Source organism: Phoca vitulina, unplaced genomic scaffold (genome assembly GCF_004348235.1).
Source record: "Phoca vitulina isolate PV1807 unplaced genomic scaffold, GSC_HSeal_1.0 scaffold3, whole genome shotgun sequence".
NCBI classification, from domain to species: Eukaryota; Metazoa; Chordata; class Mammalia; order Carnivora; family Phocidae; genus Phoca; species Phoca vitulina.
The window spans coordinates 92,995,094-93,016,247 of record NW_022589706.1 but is presented as its reverse complement, the minus strand read 5'-3'; the positions used below and the strand labels follow the sequence as shown (position 1 = coordinate 93,016,247).

Here is a 21,154-nt window from a genome sequence, read left to right as displayed (position 1 = left end):
AAAAAAAAAAAAAAAAAGGAAAGAAAAATGCAGTAGAGGGGCGCCTGGGTGGCTCAGTCGATTAAGTGGCTCAGGTCAGGATTCCGGGATCCTGGGATCAAGTCCCTCATTGGGCTCCCTGCTCAGTGGCGAGCCTGCTTCTCCCTCTCCCTCTTTCTACCACTCTGCCTACTTGTGTGTGCTCTCTCTCTCTCTCTTTGTGTGTCAAATAAATAAATAAAATCTTTAAAACAAAGAAAAGAAAAATGCAATAGTGTTCACAATCACTCTCTGTAAAAGTTCTCAAGAGGTGAGGAGATGTTAATGTTACACATTTTAATCAATATTTATTTCACAATTTTCAAAAATAAGACCTTGTCACTCCCTGACCCCTACCCCAACCCCAACTAAGAGGAAGACACTGTTCTTTTCACCTCAGCTAATGCATGCATATCTGGTTCCCTTCTGGGCATGCCCCAGCACTGTATCATGGTTAGAAATTTTACTAAATGGGACTGGACCTGGCTACGGATGCTTTCTTAGCTGTAACCTTCCAAGCCTGGGCTTCGGTCTGGAAGATCTACCACTCACTTTCCCTACTGAGTTAGGTATGTCAACATCAGGGGAAAGGGTTAAATGGCTAATGGTAAAATAACAACCTCTGGGAGAGAAGACATCTCAGAGAAGCCAGGACACTGCTGTATCAGTTACAATGAAACATTTTGCCTCTGGACTTTGTTGATCTGTCTGGAGTACATGATGTCTGATTGGCGTTCCCAAGTTCTGGGGCTGCCAGTGACATTCCCCTGACCCTGCAGGAGTTTTTCCTTCTTTAAAGAACACACACTAAGCATCGGGCCCAGGACCTCTTACTTTCATTTTCGCTAGTTGGCTTCTCTGCCTGCTTGCTCTAAGTCTGTAGTCTTTCAGCAAGTCAAGGGCCAGGCTGAAATCCCAGAGCAAATTCCTCCAAAGCCAAACAAGGAAATGTTCAACGAGTCTTTGGAAACCAATAACTGAGAGCACCAGGTTATCTTATTTGGAAGTTAATATATTGGATGTTGTACATTTTTCACCAAAATTAGACATTTTCTGGATTAGCTATGCATCTTCATTATATCACGATCTTTAACAAAGATTAAAGGTGCATGAATAGATCTATGTTTCAAGTAGACGCTACATTTTTTTTAGAGTATAAAGGTTTTTCAAAGCCAAGTCAAGGGGAGTACCACTATTGTGGCCCCAGTTTTTATCTACAAACTTTGGTTAAAATGTTGTGTATCTTATGATTTTTTGAGGAGATGGCTAGTACCTAAGGGAATTATCCTGAGGTGTGCCAAAAACATAAGGAAAACATGGAGCCTTTTGTAGAGAAACTACCAGGTACTATTCTATATCTGTTTTCCCCACATGGCGAAGAGTTCTCTAGAAATGACCATGGATGGGGGCTTCTCCACTGTGCCTTCGGTTGGGCTGGCCAGAAAAGCCACAGAGCCTCCTGCCAAGGGCCAAGTACAGCTATGTTTTCTTGTGTGGTGACATGTTACCACCCGGCAAGGATTAGGCTCTGGGCATGACCTACTGGTTTGGAAACCTGAAACCAGGATTTTCAGAATCCTGAACTCTTCGGCATACGCCAAACAACAAAGGGAAGCTATTTGTTTAGAAAGCCCAGTCTCAGGGCCGTTCAGAAATCAGAGGTCAATCATAGAGTTATCAGGAAGCACAATGCATACCTCATTGACCTGGCTTCTCTGCAAGGGTTTGTTCCCATGGGGCAGGAGAGAGAGGGAGGAGAGAGAAAGGAAGAAAGCAGGGAAAGAAAAGAAAACAGGCGGTATAGAGTGGGAGTTAAAATGGGCTCTAAGTTAAAACCCACTCACTAGCTGAGTTCAACCACCTAGGCCTCTGTTTTCTGAAACATTAAATGGGACTGATGATGTGTAAGTCATAGGGTTGTTGTAAGAATTCATGGAGTTAATCTCTATAAACTACTTAGTGCAGTGCCTGGAACATGTCAAGTATGCCCAATAAAGGTTAACCATTATTACTGTTACTTTTAAGTAATTGGATAAGAAGAACGGAAAAGATGTACCGATTGTGATGTACAGTTCCTTAAACACTGCCATTTTATCAGCTAATCATTCAGAGCCTTGTGAGGAAAGACCTACAATTTGAGTATATCCATGGATTTAGGTACTATAAGAACCTCATCGATCTATTCAAACTACATTTATAGAATCTGCACAACCTGGGACAAAGTGGATTACCTTTCGTTTAGGCAGCACCCCGGTAGAGGGGACCTTTCCTTTCTCAAAGCCTGTACCCTGACCATGGGTTGCATCATCCCAGAAGAAGTGGCAGGGTTTTGTTTTGCTTTGTTTTGTTTTTCAGTTTTGCATAAATGTTCCATATAAACTAACAACAGCCCTGGGACCCAATTCCAAATCTCACAGCTCTTTATGAGCATGACCAAACCCTCCAGCCATATCCTGACTTCCATTCTCCAAGACAAGATTGCAGAGAAGCTCCTTCCCTGGGATCTACCTGGGTGAGGAGAGAGCTGTGCTCCAGGGCCCAGCCTCTGGGAAAGAGAAACCAATTCAAACCAGACTGTCAGACCCTTGACTCCACCCAGAAACTGAAAAGGGTAGGAGACTGTGCCTTGTCTTCCTCATTAGAGAGCTCATACCTCAACTCTGCTCAAAAGCTATTGCTTGAGTATGGAGGTGTGGGAGCTGGAGGGAGAGATGTTGGAAATAAACCACAATTTCTGTTTCCCTTTTCATTCCAGCAGCTCGACTGAATGGTGGAGAACTTCAGAGCCAACTTTTGTCATTGAGTCCCTCTGTCTGAAATGCTATCCTTTGAGTGACCTAGATTAATCCTGCTTGTCTTGTCAGACTTAGCTCTCCATGATGTGCAATCCTATCCCAGAATGAGGTGGGGCCTTTCTGTTTCTTCTTAGCATCTTGTACATTCTTCCTGGAATGTAAATTCATGAGGATAGGACCTGTGTCCATCTCGTACACAGTTTTACTCTCAGCATCCAGAGTGGTACCTGATCCACAGCAGACATCCAACAAATATTGTTGAATGAGTGTATAAGTCAATCAGTACAGATAAAAGAGAGGGGAAAACAGTATGCAGCTACACTGCCTTCTATATGGAGAACAGAAAGTGGATTCTAGAACATGAAAGGCCCATTGCCTAAGTACCAGGAAGGATTTAGGTGTGAACAAGATGGGCTTGCGCTTGAATTTTGGAGTGCATGACAAGGAAAGCCTTACTCTGGATAATAGAGAGCAAGAATATTCCAGAACTGGAGTGTGGGGGGAGAGGCAGAATACAGTGCAGGAGGGATGGCATGAGGAAGAGAATCAGGAGGCAGAAGAGAAGGCAGGAGGACATCTGAGTGCTCTGTGAAGTGAAGCAGACACTGAGAAGGCCCCGGTGATGGGTACCAGATAGACCCCACGACAGGAATGTGCCTTATGTCATTTGAAGTTTATTACTGTGCTCTCTCATGACCCCAAAACTCTCAGTTCAAGTTCTAAAACATAGTATCAGTATAATAACCTTATTTTCATGATTCTTTTGTGTGGGAGGAAGAGAGGCCCACCCGGGTGTGGGAGGGAACAGAAGAGGAGTTGTCCCAACCCTGGGTCTATGTCAGAACAGAAATAAAAGAACATCTACAAGATGCAGAGAACATCAGAAAGCAGGAAATCAGAGCAAAGCTGACTGCGAATGTAACAGGAATCTTGGGAACATGCTTTGGCCTTCAGAGAGACATGAAATGGGAGTTTTGTGAGGCTCGTCTTTGCCAGGTCCCAAGGGGCCAGGAGGTCCCAGCTAATACCTGGGACACATTATGCATCCTGCCATAAAGGTTATTTTTCTTGTCTGTGATGCCTTTCAGATTATGCATTCCTTGAAGGCAGGGGTTTTCTTATTTGTAAGAGCATCAATATCTCTAGCACAGTGTCTAACAGAGAGTAGTTAGTATTTGTTGAATGAATAGATGAATGCTTTTATCACAGATCTTCTTCATTAAGAACCACCTATGGTTAATGAAAGAATCCAATGGGAGAGAAGGAGGAAGGAAGAGAGAAATAGAGACAGAGAGAGAGAGAGGGAAGGATGGAGGGAGAGAATGAGAATCCAACCCTAATATATAAAACCTGAAGGTTTCCTCAGGCAATGTTTTTGTTTTGTTTTGTTTTTTCCTTTATCTCTGGTTTATCTCTTACCCTCTAAAACCTCCTTTGGCATCTGCTCCATGTTCTAGAATTAGGTTGAAATTCCAAAGCCTGGTGGATGGTCTTCATAAGGTGATCCTCCTCTAATGCAAAGGCCATGCGCATCCTACTAGGCCTGCTAGGCCTGTCTCAGGGAAAGGCATGCATCGCCTGGCCAGCACTTGATTAGAAATATTCACATTTCAAGGACAGGATGTTCCCAGGACAGTTCTGGTCTCTAAGCTTCTGAGTTTGCCTAGAGCCAGTACTTAACTGGTGAATACAGGTTTCCCAGAACTTTATGCAAAACACTTAATGCAAGTTGTTAGGTCCGAAGATTGGGAGAGACACCCTTACAATGAAGGTTTTACAGACAGTGGAATGAATCCTAACAACATTTAATAATACCAATTTTAAAAAGCCAGTTGATCCTCATTTCCCTTTGTTTTTGATCAATCGACAGAAGGAATAAGTAAAATCTAATGTTTTTTAAAAAGTTAAAGATACAAAACTTAAAAATAATTGCTGGGACCAGGTCTAAATCCATGAAAATCCCAATGTCTTAAGTTTCTCTTATTGTTGAAGATATATTAAACATTGAAACAGCAGTTACTGATCAGTAAGTCAGGCAAAATGATTTCTGAGTCTGCTGGCTTGTATCAATATGCCCTTAAACTGAACTAATCCACCTCTGAAATTGTAGATAGGATTAAAGTTTAGTTTCTCCTAGATGAAAATGTGCTTAAGTAGGACAGAAAGAACGGTCTGCCTACTCACTGTAATGGTCTAAGGGGTTAGATATCTGCCCAGGATGCCTCCTGCAAAGTATCTGACTTTGGGCACAACAATGTATCCTCTCCCTAAAAGTGTTACAGAAGTGATTCTTTCTTAGAATAAAATGTAGTAATTGAGTTCATTATCAGATATATTAAATTCTCCTTCTGTACCCATGTTTCAAAAATGTCCTCTCCTTCACTTCTCTCTTCATATGATGGGACAAAATACGCCTCTATAAGGCAAGCTCAATGATGTGTGGTTGCAAAGCAGTTAGTTCATACACAATGGCTGCACCCATAATTTCACTTGGTCCTCAGTTTATTTGCCCTCTGATTCTGGACATGACAGACGGTTTGCATTCCCCAAGGCCAGGATCATGGCTAGCGGGTGGTAGAAAGAAAAGTGCCTGTCATCCTGCAAAGATATGACCTGCCAACAAAGTGTGGATAAGCTCAAGAAACCATTTCCAAACATGGAAACAGGACTGGATCAGTTTGGGGCAGATGGAAGCTTTTGCCAATTCCTAATTTTGCCAATCTCCCTTGATGATTTCTCAACCACTCAACACAGGGTGAAAGGGAACAGAATAACTTCTATCTCCAACACTTTGAAGCTATTAGAAATTATCAGACTTTTTCCTAATAAGTAAAATAGATAATAGAAAAATTAGCAGTCTGAGGATTATCCCAAAACCCTTTAGGATTACAGGAATTTCATAGCAGGGTTAACATTTTTAGAAAGTAAGAACTGAATATTTTCATTACCTTCTCTGTTTGTAGGTACTTCTTTATAGCTAAATTTATTTTTGCTTTGCCAAAAACTTTTCAGTTATTCACTGCTAATGGAAGGAACGTGTACCCCCAACACAAAAGCACAAAGTTCCAAAAATGCATCAGCAATTCTTCTTTTATTTATTTATTTATTTTTACTGGTGTGTGTGAGGGGAACACTGGCAGAGCCATCAGAGGCTTTATTTGGGAAAAGACATTTGAATTGGCTTTTAGTTGGGGGCATGGGCGAGGGGGTACCCAGGGCAGTAGACTCCCCCCCAAGGGTAGGCTGAGGACTGGGGCTGAGCCTTAGGTGGCTCTCCTGTTCCTGATGCTCCCTGGCACAGCTCCTTCCACAAGGCTCTATGGCAGCCACAGGAGATGGGAGGCTGGGAGGGACCACAGTGGTTTTTCACTTGGACAGGACATGAGACCACTCAGACACTAGCTTCCCATCACAGTCTCGATCTTCACAACCACAGCCTTGTTGGGGTTCACACGGCTGAAGGAGCTGGAGCCCCTGCTGAGCCAAAACTAGGCTGGAAGGAGCTCGGGCCATAGTTGAGGCCAGGACTGGTGAGGCTTCCTTAGGCCCAGCTCAGCCCACTGGAGTAGCCGCTGGTGGTCTTAGTATGGATACTCATGTTCGGTGGCGAACTCAATGTCCAGGGCCAGCTCGTCGTTCAGGAGCTCCCGGTACTCACGCAGCTGCCGCACCATGTCCTGCTTAGCTTGCTGCAGGGTAGCCTCCAGCTCGGCCAGCTTGGCATTGGCATCCTTAACAGCCAGCTCCCTGCGCTGCTCACCCTATAGTGGCTTCCAGGGAAGCCCTCTGGCCTTTGAGGTCCCCGATCTCAGCCTGGAGTTGGCTTATATTTGTTTCTTCTCAGAAAACTGTCTTCATGGGATGGAGGTCATCACTGTGCTTCCCAGCCAATGTCTACAGCTCCTCGTACTTGATCTGGTACATGGTCTGGCCTCAGCCTGGCTGTGGTTGGTGATGTCCTCCTCATACTGGGCTTTGACCTTGGTGATGATGCCGTCCAGGTTCAGGGAGTGGCTGTTGTCCATGGACAGGACCATGGATGTGAACGAGATCTGAGACTGCAGCTCATGGATCTCCTCTTCATACAGCTGCCTTAAGAAGCTGATCTCATCGGTCCGCCCTTCCAGGCGGGACTCCAGCTCTACCGTGTTCATGTAAGCTTAGTCCACATCCTTCTTGATGAAGACAAATTCATTCTCCATGTCTGCATGCTCTTTGATCTCCTCCTTGTATTTATTCTTTTTTTTAAAATTTTATTTTATTTTATTTTATTTTTTTTTTTTTTTTTAAGATTTTATTTATTTATTTGAGAGAGAGAGAATGAGAGACAGAGAGCATGAGAGGGAGGAGGGTCAGAGGGAGAAGCAGACTCCCTGCCGAGCAGGGAGCCCGATGCGGGACTCGATCCCGGGACTCCAGGATCATGACCTGAGCCGAAGGCAGTTGCTTAACCAACTGAGCCACCCAGGCGCCCTAAAATTTTATTTTATTATGTTATGTTAGTCACCATACATTACATCATTAGTTCTTGATGTAGTGTTCCATGATTCATTGTTTGCGTATAACACCCAGTGCTCCATTCAGTACGTGCCCTCTTTAATACCCATCACCAGGCTAACCCATCCCCCCACCCCCCTCCCCTCTAGAACCACCAGTTTGTTTCTCAGAGTCCATAGTCTCTCATGGTCCTCCTTGTATTTATTCTTAAAGTCCTTCACCAGCCCATGAATGTTGCCAAGCTCCACCTCCAGCTTCAGCTTCTCCTGGCCCTGTGTGTCCAGCTGCCTTGGAAGGTGGTTGATGGAGCTCTTGAACGTGCTGTCCATGTTGCTCTGAGCTGTCTTCTGCTGCTGTAGGAGGCTCAACTTGGTCTCCCGAATTTTGTTCTGCTGCTCCAGGTGCTGCATCTTGTCGATGAAGGAGGCAAACTTGTTGTTGAGGGTCTTGATCTGCTCCTTCTCTGGGGTGTACACAGCCTGGATGTTGGGGTCCACCCCCAGCTTAAGGGGGCTCAGCAGGCTCTGGTTCACTGAGACAGCTGTGATGCCCCCCACACTCCGCACCCTGCCGTAACTCCTGACCACACTCATGCTGGTGCCTAGGCCACCACGGAAGCTGCTGCTGCAGCCTACCTGAGAGAAAGTGGAGAAGCTGATGTGGGCGCCAGGCATGCTTGTGTAGGAATGGCTGCTGAAGGCCCTGGGGGCCAGAGGTGGACAACTCGTAGGACTTCTGGGTCACCCTGATGGTGGAGGCTGGAGAGGAAGCCAATAGACTGAAGCTGACAGAGGTTCAAGAAGGAGCTGAGAATTGGCTTCTAGGTGGGTTAACAATGTTTTTTTATAAATTGGCTGTCTTCTCTCACTCCATGACCTGGGCCCTCAGAGACTTTGTTTTGTTTTGTTTTCCTATTACTTTTCTAACCAGTTTTCTCTATTTCCTTTGACCCTTCTTTCTTCTCTGTTCCTAACACTAGGTTCTTTCAGAGCAAATTCGTGATTTTTCTCTCTGAAAGCAATCCCTCAGTGGACTTCTCTGCTTTTAAGGATTCATCTGTTACTTCTATGTGGATGCTTCAAAATCCACAACCATATAAACAACTGATTACCAGCCATCTACTACCTGAAAGCCTGCTATGTCTTCGGAACAATAGAGTCAAAGGTAAAATTACATCTTTTCTACAAACAAGGTAGGCTTAACATCCCAACCACTCCTTCTGTCAGTGGAGTTAGGTCTTTAATGGAGGTAACACCCAGAGCCATATACTAGAAATTAACAAGGGCTAGAAATAAACCTGCTTTCCTGGTGATTCACCGCATCACTTTTGGCACCAAACGTTTTATGAGCTATTTAATTATCCTCTATGGCTTTACATTTGTATGCCAGTGATTTGATAAATATTCACTGAGCACTTACTCTGTGCCAGGTACGGCAGCAGGTGCAACTAGCAAAGAGCTTGGAAGACCTTAGAGGACCTTAAATCTTTGAGCAAAGAAGCCAACAGTAGACAAACACCGATATAATTAAGTTAAAGTACCAATTAGAGCAATAATATAGAAGGTAAAAATAGGCTAATGTGATAGAGCAACTGGGGGTAGGATGGTTTAGGCCACTTGAGATGGGGAATTCCTCTCTGAGGAGGTAATATTTGAGCTCACACCTGAATAATGAAGATACAGAGATGCAAAGATCTAGGAAAATATGTTTCATCCCAAAGTCTATGCAAAAGCTCTGAAATGTGGACAAGCTTGGCATATTTAAGGAAGAGTAGAAGGAAATGAGACAACAGAAGGCAGATAACAATCAGCTCATGTGGACTCTGCAGGCTAGGATTTCTCAACCTTGGCACTACTGACATTTAGGACCAGATAATTCTTTACAATGGGGAGCTGTTCTGTGCGGTGTAGGATGTTTAGCAGCATTCCTGGGCTCTACCCACTAGGCGCCAGTAGGCTCTCCCTAGAGACAATCAAAGAACCTAAGCATCTGCAATTACCAAATGGGGATTGCCAAATGGGCAAGTACAAAATGCGGAGCAAAAAAGCCTCCAGTTGAGAACCATTATTGTAGACCAAGGTAAGAAATTTGGATATTATTCTAACTGTAATAGAAAGCTATTAAAACATCTTAGGCAGAGAGTAATAGGATCTGAGTTACACTGTAGGAAGTTTATGCTGGCTTTAGTGGAGAGAGACGAGAGTAGAGGCAGAGAGAATTAGAAGTCTGTAACAGAAACCTGAGTCAGAGACGATGGACTAAGGTAGTAGCCAGGAAGGATTCATCTAGGAATTAGGTGGCAGGTATTGAGAAGAAGAATCAAGCATGGTGTGGTGCCTGGTTGGCTCAGTCGTTAAGGGTCTGCCTTCAGTTCAGGTCATGATCCCAGTGTCCTGGGATCCAGCCCTATATCGGGCTCCCTGCTCTGTGGAAAGCCTGCTTCTCCCTCTCCCACTCCCCCTGCTTGTGTTTCCTCTCTCGTTGTGTCTCTCTCTGTCAAATAAATAAATAAAATCTTAAAAAAAAAAAAAAAAGAATCAAGCATGATGCTTAGGTTCTTTGCTAGAGCCATGAAGTAGTTGGAACTAGCCTTAAACCTGAGGTAGCAGTGACATTTATTAATGGGGAAGACTTGGAAGTAGATTTGTGAGTTTAAAGGTTGGAAATCAAGAATTCCTTTAGCTATATTAAATTTGAGATATCTCTTGATATCCAAGTGGAGATGTCCAGTAAGCAGTTAGATAATATGTTGGGTATGGCACTCTGAGGAGAGGTCAGGTTTGAAAATTTGAATCTATGGATGGAATATGAAGATGAGAGATTAGATGAGGTCACCTAGTGTATGAGTTTCCTGTGGATGCTGTAACAAATGACTATAAACTGGTGACTTAACACAATAGAAATTTGGGGCACCTGGGTGGCTCAGTCGGTTAAGCATCTGCCTTTGGCTCAGGTCACGATCCCAGGGTCCTGGGATCGAGCCCCGCATTAGGCTCCCTGCTCAGCGGGAAGCCTGCTTCTCCCTCTCCCACTCCCCCTGCTTGTGGTCCCTCTCTCGCTGTGTCTCTCTCTGTCAAATAAATAAATAAAATCTTAAAAAAAAAACACACACACACACAATAGAAATTTATTCTCTCACAGTCTGGAGGCCATAAGTTCAAAATCAAGGTGTCTGTAGGAGCTGCATTCCCTCTGGAGACTCTAGGGGAGAATGCATATTTTCGCTCATTTGGCTTCTGGAGGCTGTCAGCAATCCTTGACTTGTGGCCTTGTGTGACCATATCACTCCAAGCTCTACCTCTTTGGTCACATTTCCTCCTCCCCTTCTGTCTGTCAAATCTCCCCTGTGTGTCTTTTTTTTTTTTTTTTAAGATTTTATTTATTTGAGAGAGAGGGAGAGAGAGCACAAGTGGAGGAGAGGGCCAGAGAGAGAGGGAGAAGCAGGCTTCCTGCTGAGCAGGGAGCCCAATGCAGGGGCTCAATCCCAAGACCCTGAGATCATGACCTGAGCCAAAGGCAGATGCTTAACCGACTGAGCCACCTAGGTGCCCCTCCCCTTGTGTGTTTCTTATAAATACAGTTATCATTAGATTTAGGTTCTACCTGAATAATTCAGCATGATCTCTTCATCTCAAATTCCTTAACATAATTACATCTGCAAAGACCCCTTTTCCCAAATAAGGTAACATTCACTAACATTCACAAGTTCTGGAAATTAGGGTGTGAACATATTTCTTTGGGACCACCATTCAGCCCACTACACGTAGGGAGAGAGCGTAGAGAAGACAAAAGATTCCTCCAAGACGGACATTCCAAGTATAGGGCCTTAGACTCCAACATGCATAAGTTGGTAGAGGAGGGGGAGCTAGGAAAGAATGGCTGGGCAGCAGGATGGTCACAATCAGAGAGGGCCTGGGGGTCAAGTTTCTTCTGTACCTCGCATGTTTCTTTGTACCAGATTTGTCCCAGAGTAAGTTTAAAAGATACTCCTTGAATTGAAATGAATGTTTATAGTGATCTTTTAAAAAGCCCATTGCCCATGCCATTAAACTGCCTTGAGATTATTGGGAAAACTCAGGGGTAATCACCCACACATTTATTGCTTTAGGTGAGTACATGGAAAGAGAGAGAGAGAGAGTGAAAACCTGTTTCATTTTGTGCCAAGTTTTTTTCGTAACGGTAATCATTGCTCTTCTTTTAATTCTTCATTCCCAAGCCCACAAAGCGCTAACATTTGAAACCTGTTTAGGGAATTCTTTGGAACTTGCAGCAAACTTCTAAAGTTAAATTTAGGATGCAAACCTCCATGATTGGTCCATGAAGTGAAAAGGATGGAGAGTGATGATTGGAGGGAGCTGCTTTCCTTCAATGCCTTGATGTGGGGATGGGATATACATCTCGGTGCTGCAATTTATTCCTCACTCCCAGGGAAAATATACTCCTTGTCTTTTCATAAAAATAAGAAATTCTGTGTTACCAATAACTTTATAGTCAATACATCTCACCTTTACTTACTGACGAACAAACATATCCTAAAATCCTTTGAATAGAGATATATCACATAGGGTCAAAATGTCATCTGTCCTAGAACATAAAAATTGGTGCCTTGGGGAAACATATATTTTAAATCAAAGTAAAACTGAATGTATGACTTCAGAATGCAGGAACACTGGTCTTTTTTTTTCCTTTTTCCCAAGTGTGTCTCCCTTGGTAGCTGGCAGATCATTCTAGGACTTAACCCTCAAAAATTCGAGGGGGAGCAAATTGAGGGAAAATTTCAACTATTCTTCTAACAAAGTCATCTTGCTTCTAGAAGAGAAATGATGACTGAAGCAGTCTGAGATGGCTGAAGACTGCCAGAGGAGGTGTGGAGAATTTTCTACAGTTTTCCTCCACTTATGCAACTATGGACAAGTTGCAGAGCAGAGCTGTTTGGGATCCTGATCTCACAAGAGATGGATTCAGAAATGGCTGTCATACTTTTGACCCCCTCTCTTTCCCACCCCCTCTCCTACCTGCCGCAAGGTCCTAAGAGGTAAACAAAGTTACCTAAGACTGAAACCTGCTTGTGTAGGACCTTATGCTTCCCAAGCAAGTACAAAATTTTATTAAATAATGGACTGGGGGCTCCTGGGTGGCTCAGTCAGTTAAGCGGCTGCCTTTGGCTCAGGTCATGATCCTGGGGTCCCGGGATCGAGCCCCGAGTCGGGCTCCCTGTTCAGTGGGGAGTCTGCTTCTGCTTCTCCCTCTGCGTTTGCCCTTCCTCCACCCCGCTCATGCTCACTCTCTCTCTCTCTCTCAAATAAGTAAATAAAATCTTTATAAAAAATAATGGACCAATTAATTAACTTGGTATACAAAATTAAAGAAAAGCATATTTTATATTTAAAATCAGAAGATTTAGAGTAGTATGACATATCTCAAAGTCTTTGAGATTAATTTTACTTGCACTTTCCTTTTCCTCATGTTAACTAACACGCGCCCCTCCTCCATACACACACCACATATATCCAAACCAACATTCTGATTTGAGTAAGTATTTGGATGGGTAATGGGGACTTAATGGGAACATAACTACATACTTTTTTGAGAAGTGAAAAAAATAAAAAAAAAATGCCTACTCTTCAAGAATGCTAAGAATAAATTTAAAAGTGCCTTGAAAACTAAAAGTTAAAGTAGAAAGAATGTCAAGGAACTGCTGAGGCTAAGACTTGCCAAAAGTCAAAAGTTCAGCAAGCAGCTCTTTGATGTGACTAGAGAATTAGCTCATTTCTGCACTATGTTCACTACATAAGTGGACGGGTATTTTCACAAGAAAACTGGCGGCAGGCTTTTTCCCATCAGGCTCTGACAGGAGTGAGCAGCCCTGGGTTCCAGTTCAGGCTCTGTGACCTCATTTAGGATTGAAACAACTCTTTGCCCCTTTCTGAAGATCCTCTCCATCTGCAAAAAGGAGGACTAACAAACACACTGACTAACTCACAGGTCTGTTGTGAGAATAACATGATTGGTGGGCATGGAAGGGCTTTGATAGGGTCAAAGATGCAAGCCATTTTATTATGTAGTAAAAGAATCTGGATTGAGCCCTTCTGACACTACTCAGGGGTCAGAATCAACTAAGATAAGCACTCTTCTTTCCATGGACCTCCTTAAATAATAGAGTAGCTCTCATGTATTTAGTGTGTCACATGGGGGCGCCTGGGTGGCTCAGTCGGTTAAGCATCTGACTCTTGATTTCTGCTCAGGTCATGATCTTAAGTTCGTGAGATGGACCCCATGTTGGCCTCCGTGCTGAGTGTGGAGCCTGCTTAGGATTTTCTCTCTCCCTCTCCCTCTGCCCCTCCCCTCCGAGCATGCTCACTCTCTCTCTCTCTAAAATAAAATAAAATAAAATAAAATAAAATAAAATAAAACAGTGTGTCACATGAACAGAGCATTTAACAATAAACATTGATATAGGGTTATAACTTCCATCTTTATAGATGATAAATGATTAAATGACTTTCCAAATCATAATTCTGATAAATGGAGGAGCTAGGGTTTGAATCCAGATCTAATTCCCAAGCACATGCTCTTACATACTGACCAAAGGCCAGAGAGATGTGAGACCTGGCCTCTGATTTCCTGGGTGGGTGTGTTGATGGACCCCAGTGCACCTCCTAATTCTCTTCACTGATTCTCAAGAGCCTTTCAAATCAGAAGCACCCAGGAGGTCCCTGCCATGGAAGATCACAGTGAACTTCCCTTGGGAGGAAACTCCCGTGTTTAGGGGGATTGGGTTTTCTAAATAAAGACCACAGATGCCCTTCAACAGATGAATGGATAAAGAAGATGTGGTCCATATATACAATGGAATATTACTCAGCCATCAGAAAGGATGAATACCCAACTTTTACATCAACATGGATGGGACTGGAGGAGATTATGCTAAGTGAAATAAGTCAAGCAGAGAAAGTCAATTATCATATGGTTTCACTTATTTGTGGAACATAAGGAACAGCATGGAGGACATTAGGAGAAGGAAGGGAAAAATGGGGGGAGGGAATTGGAGGGAGAGATGAACCATCAGAGACTATGGACTCTGAGAAACAAACTGAGGGTTCTAGAGGGGAGGGGGGTGAGGGGATTGGTTAGCCTGGTGATGGGTATTAAAGAGGGCATATACTGCATGGAGCACAGGGTGTTATATGAAAACAATGGATCGTGGATCACCACATCAAAAACTAATGATGTATTGTATGGTAACTAACATAACATAATAAAATTAAAAAAAAAAATAAAGACCACAGTTCAAAAATCCATTCCATAGATGAAATTTGTCAGGACACTCCTGGGATCTATTGTGTGAGTCCATAAGCTTGTTATCACCATGTCACCTTCCTACATCTATTGTCCATGTACCAAAAGAAAAGGAAATTAGAGCTAAGATCACCCAAGCTCTACAGTTTATTTTACTGTGAGTTACACTTGCCTCTACCTCTCCCACCAACCTTCCTTCCTCTTGTGTTCTGAATACGCATGCTCAGTAAGCATTACTGATTGGTTGGCTGAGTGAGAATTGACTTACCCAATCAGGAATAATTTTGATTATGATGAAATACAAATAATCTCTCTTCTCATTTCAGTTTGTATCTTCTTCTCACATGGACTCCATCTTACTTTGTGTTACTCACATTTAAAACCTTTGAAATAATCTTTGATGTTTTCCCTTGGGTTTCCTTAACCATTCAGACCATTCCTACTGATATTTTCTTAGTAATATTTCCAGATTTATGCTGTCTTTCCTTTTTATTTATTTAAAACACACCTATTGAATTCCGGGCCCTCATCTTGAAAAATATACAAATTCCTGAGTAGGGCCCTGCTTCCCTTTTTAATTATCCCTTCTATTAGTCTTGCACATGGTTGCCAGATTAATATTCCCCAAATCCTGTTTTTTCACTTTCCCGTTCTTGATCTTGACCTCTTAAGACGACGCCACTTTATCTATGAAATGAAGCCCAAATTCTTTGCCTGATAGTCACACCCTTGTAACATCTGGATTTAAGCAACCTTTCTAATACATCTCCCATCTTTCTCTAGTTGACCCTGTTGCTTTGAGCAGACTGGCCTTCCTACAGCTCCTCTTTAAGTAACGCTTTGTGCATTTCGGTCCCTGAACAGTGGCCCAAGTCCTTTCTCCCCCTTACACTGCTTTCTGTTTTCTGCTTCTCTCATCCAATTCTTCCACTGAAGAAGGCCCAAATTCAATTCTTGCCTTCCTAAGAAGCTTCTCCTGGTTATATCAGTCCACAGTAAGATGGTTGGGAAACAGACATTGCCAATCTGCAGCTACCCCTGCCTCAGGGTCCACGTGCCATCTAAGCACACACTGTTGTGGGACGCTTCATGTTGTGGAATGGAGGTATTTCACATTTCATATGTGACGATTTAAACTTCCCATCATGTTATACCTTCTCTGAGGACGGAGGCAGTTTGGCCTGGTGGAAAAGAGCATGAAGACTAGAGCCAGACTCTTTGGGTTCAAGTCCATCACTTACTACCTGTGTGATCTTGGGTAATGTATTTGCTTATGCATCAGCTTCCTCATCTGTAAAACTGAGAACAATATCATACTTCCCTCATAGACTTATCGTGAGGATGAAATGAGTATAATATACATAAGGTACTTAGACAATGCCGGGCACATTGTACATACTTTGGAAGTGTTAGCTGTTATTCTTCCTTGCATATTTCCCAGTGTGTGTGTGTGTATATATATATATATATATAGAGAGAGAGAGAGAGAGAGAGAGAGATCTATACACACACATGCTGATATATCTATACACATATATCTATATTCATTTCTATATCTATATGCTGAAGGACAGTTGATCAACTCACCTATTAATCTGGGAAGATGGTAGAAATACCATCCATTTCAAGAATATATATATATATATGTTCCCCTCTAGCTCAGTTTTATGCCTAGGGTTACTTCAGCTGCTCATTCTCTTCCAGACTGAATGTAAGCGTTCTTCTGGGACAGAGAGATGGGCTGCACACTTACTTTCAGACAAGACTTTCATTAGCCCAGAAACGCCCATTTTTAGTTGAATATACTTTCACATTTGAGACATACATATTCCTTACGTGGCAGTGATAGTCTATATATAAGTGTGCTTTGTATTATAATTTGTGTTTAGTTTGGAAATAGGGCCTAGGACTTTCCCCATGAATAATCTTCCCAAAGTTAAAAAAAAAAAAAAAAAAAGACAGACAGAAACTGGGGAAAAGGCCCCACTGTTGAATAATGAAGACTTTAAGGTACATCTATAGGTGAAGTGTTATTTTTTAAGGCATCTTTTTTTGTTTTAAAGATATGTACAGACTATAGGATACGATTACATGAAAATCCATATATTTAAATATTTTTTAAAAGATTTTATTTATTTGAGAGAGAGAGAGAGAGAGAGAGAGAGAATGAGCAGGGGGAGGGGCAGAGGGAGAAGCAGGCTTCCTGCTGAGCAGGGAGCCTGATGCTGGGCTCGATCCCAGGACGCTGGGATCATGACCTGAGCCGAAGGCAGACGCTTAACGACTGAGCCACCCAGACATCCCTAAATATTTTTAAAAACTGAAATAAAACTGTGATTTTACTAACAAGTAAATCCTGTATGAAAAGAGCATATGTAATTGGCAATGCTGAAGAGAAGGTAGGTACAGGATCTGAAGAGAGAGCAGCAGTCGCTATGTAGACAGACATGGGCTATTTGTCAGGAGTGGCGAGCACCTGGGAGGAATCCTGGCTTTCTGGGAGGAGTGAGGGGGAAAGGAGACCAGTGGGAGGGGTTGATCCATTCCTCACCAAGCCCAGAGGGGTCCAGCTTTATCAGAGGAAAATTCACTGGAGAGGACCAAGGGAGATCAGTATCCCTAATTCTCTGTGGAGCTCATCAGCACTCAATCTCATGCTTGCTTATGATCTTCACTTTGGTGATCCTTGGCCGTCTATATTAATTCCTAGGAATCTATAATAAGCATGGTGGTTTGGCCATTATACATGCAAATTATGGAAATATAATAACATATTCTATATGGTACAAAGTGTTGAAAGCCTCATGATGTGTACAATTATGAGCAATTTTTAATTTTCAAAAGGAATGGCTATAGTTGGGAGAAAGGTTGGGTTCTGTAGAATCTCTCCTTTTCTTGCCTGAAGTTGATACCTCTAGCACTCATTTCTAAGAACCCCATGTCTTTAATCGTTAATTAGCACATCCAAGTAGTCCGTGAATATTTAACAAGCACCTATCCTGTCCCAAGTGTGATGAAGCCATAAGAAGAGAGAAGTACAAGATATTATAGAACCTTAAACCAATGGTGTGCCCATTAAAAGCTTCAAATTAGAATCAATGCAAAAAAAAAAAAAAAAAAACCCTTGTTTCATATTTCCCTGAACTCTCAACACAGTTTGGATAATCAACCAGACATTTTAGCTGAAAATAAGTAATGTGTTTAAAATAATATGTGAGGGTTAAAAAAGGCTGTCTTCCCATCTTCATTATACTTTCACTATGTGAAGTTCCAAGGTCACTTCTGTTAGTTATGCTAATGGAACCACAACGTTATTTTTTCTCTTTTCACATGAAGTTTTTTCCCAGGGGGAGGCCAAGGACATATTTAAAGGGAAGAATGTGAGCTTTGCTGGATTCTGAGTTAGAATTCTGACTTTACAACTTTCAATCTGTATAACTTTGGGGAAATGACTCAATCTCTCTGAACTTCAGTTTTCTCCTTTATAGAATTGGGGTAATAATAATTCCTTCTAGAGTTGGTAAACAATTAGGACTAAAGCTTTATAAAGCACCTGGCACAATGCCTGACAGATAAAGCACTTAAATAGTCTGTTTTAGTATCATTGTTGGAAAAGTTCTCGTTTGCTGACGACCTGTACATGTATTAATGAAGACTGTGCTAATTTGTTCTATGTGGAAAGATGAATTAAATATCTACCATCCAAAGTGATCAATTAAAATACCAACAAGAATAATGGAACGGTACAATTTAATACTCATGTTTAAAATTGCTATTACATTATTTCTGGCATTTTCACCAATCTGCAATCTTACTGGAATGGAATTTGAGAATCATATGAGGTAATTCAGAATACATAATTACAAGTAACTTGGATTCAGACAGTACATCCCCTTTTCTCATAAATTAAAAAACTTACTCTTGGGTATTGTATAAGAAAAAAAATAAAGACAAAAAAGACAGCCGTTTCACTGAATTTCAGTATCAGGAGAAGGAATAATCCATATGTGCTAAGTGAAGTCTTGATCAATTTATCTATCTCTTTTATTTAAAATGCTTACTTTCTGGCTAGGCCTCTTGCATATTTTATCTATAATCTCTCTTCATAATAATCCTTGAAGTAGTGAAGGGGGATTTCCAGTCCCCACTTGTACTTTTTCCAGAGCAGGGAGGTGGGGACCTACTGTCTCCTCTCTCACCCCTCCTCACTCAGTCTTCAAGCAGGGGCATGCGCCCTCCCTGATCCTTGAGACTGGGAGGAGGTACTTAGCAAGCCTCGATGAAGTCAGCCCCCTCTGGTTCTTCCTGCCCCAAGAACCCTTCCTCAGGATGCATTCTCAGCTAGTCCTTGGATAAGTTTCAAAGAATGGGCTCTCTCCAAGCTTTGCCTGAGACTGGGTGAGGAAGTTTAATTCTGGGGTGAAATATTAAAGAAGCTCATTATGGCTACACATCTTAGCCACATCCTCAAATTCACCTTACTTTAGTTAGTTTGTTTTTTTAAGTTTATATTTAAATCTTCATCTGTTTCCTATGTTTTATTTCTCGGTTGTTTCCAATCTCAAGAATAGATATAATTTGCATTTTGTGATGAACCCCCCCCCCCCCAAGTCTATGGGGTGGGTGCCTGGGTGTCTCAGTCAGTTAAGCGTCTGCCTTCGGCTCAGGTCATGATCTCAGGGTTCTGGGATCGAGCCCCACACGGAGCTCCCCACTCAGCAGGGAGTCTGCTTGTCTCTCTCCCTCTCCCTCTCTCCCTGCTCAAGGTGTCTCTCTGTCTCTCTCTCAAAGAAATAAATAAAATCTTTAAGAAAAGAAAAAAACCCAAGTCCAGAGAAGTAATATCTGTAGTCCAAGCTTATGTAGCTAGTGAAGAGCTGACTTAGAATTTCAGCCCTGGCTTACTTTACTACACAGCGCAGTTTCTTTTCAGGACACAATGCTGCCTTCCTCCTGTTGAACAGTAAAGAGAACCACTACAGCAATAATGAAAGTCCTGGCCCTATTCTGAAGCCACAGATTTTCACGGTTGGGTCCCAACAAACTTGCTGTCTCTTCATGTATTGCTACTGTCTGGTAACAGAGTATGTCTGCTCTGACCTCCATCTACACACACTGTGTCTGCACGAGGCAAGCACACAGGGAATAAGACGGGTCATAGAATTATCCAGGCCATAATGTCCATCGACTCCTCCCGCCATGGGCTTCCTCTCGCCAACAGTCTCACTGTTCGGGACAAGTGGCTTTTCTTGATTTATGTATACAGTATCAGGAAGATGTGAACATCTTCATACTTGGTTAAAACTTTCTCCTTGTATAGAAATAGACTGGAAGACTTAATAGTGTCTGGTTACATTATTTTTACAACATTCAAATATCTTCCTCCTTTTCCACAACCAAGCTAGTTTATAGCTCTGAGTTTCTGGGACACAACTTTGTATTAACTATATTTAACCACATTAACTATATTTTTTTAATTTTCTGTTTTCCTGATGCTCTGACATCTGAGGTTTTACCAACCAGCAGAAGCAGCCTTTCCCAGGTTGGCTAATTCCCAGAGATATTAAACAACTTGCTTTGCATTTGAGCACCCCTTTGATGTACAAACCAACCAATCCAGAGTCCCAAACCCCTCTTCCTCCTCTGTTTGGCACTCCAGGAAGGAATATTCCTTTGCTCTAATCATCTCGAGGCCGAAGTCCCAGATAATAGGAACCACCCCTCCTTCTCCCACCACTATAGCCTACAGCACACAGATGATTCAAACTATCCAACCCTAAACCTGCTCACCTTGCCTTGCGCATTCCTTACCTGGGAAACCACACTAAAGGCTTTTGCCCACATTCTCCCCTGTCTCCTTCTGCCTCCTGACCAACCCCGGCTCTTCCCCTGTGGGCTTTCATGGCTTGGCGTGTCCCTTCCTCTTGGGGCCTGTAACAACAACCTTTTTAATGGTGATCGTCTCCTGATTTGTTGGCCTCACCATACTTGAATAACAAAATCCTGGGTACCTTTTAAAACAATCTTGTACCCTTGCAAATAGCAAAAGAGCATATGCAACCATAGGTATTTTAAATATTTGCCTATTTTATGGCAAGTTATACTCTGAAAACTGTAGTAGTACAAATTAATGAAATGGTAATTTTCTAGACTTCCTTAGAAAAATAACAGTATTGAGACGAGGGTATGGAGGTTGCTTGCTTTTGCGATTTCTCCTAATGGAATGTTATGTTTTCCAAAATGGATTCAATGCATTTGATAATGGTTTAGAGTGAAAGCAGTCTGAAGCCATCTGGTTGCCTCCCAGCTTCCAATGGAACTTTTCACTAAGCCTCATGAAGACAGTAATTATTTTCATTATAAAATACTTTGAAAAAGGAGTGAAGCCAGAATCAAGCAAAACTAAATATAATTTTGATGCATATTCTAAAGGAAAAATACAGGGCAATGAGGATTAACTCAATAATACATGTAAAAGTACCTCTCTAGATGATCAACAGGTAATAGAATAAAAAAAAAAAAAATTCCCTAACAGTGTGTCTGCA

At 42.3% G+C, this 21,154-nt stretch overlaps 1 protein-coding gene and 1 pseudogene across 3 annotated transcripts in view; both read right to left on the bottom strand.

Moving 5' to 3' along the window:
* Positions 1–21,154, bottom strand: part of SYNPO2 (synaptopodin 2) — a 163,775-nt gene that overhangs the window by 85,566 nt on the left and 57,055 nt on the right. The gene's annotated exons all lie outside the window — the stretch shown is intronic.
* LOC116628757 lies at positions 5,619–20,413 on the bottom strand (annotated as a pseudogene).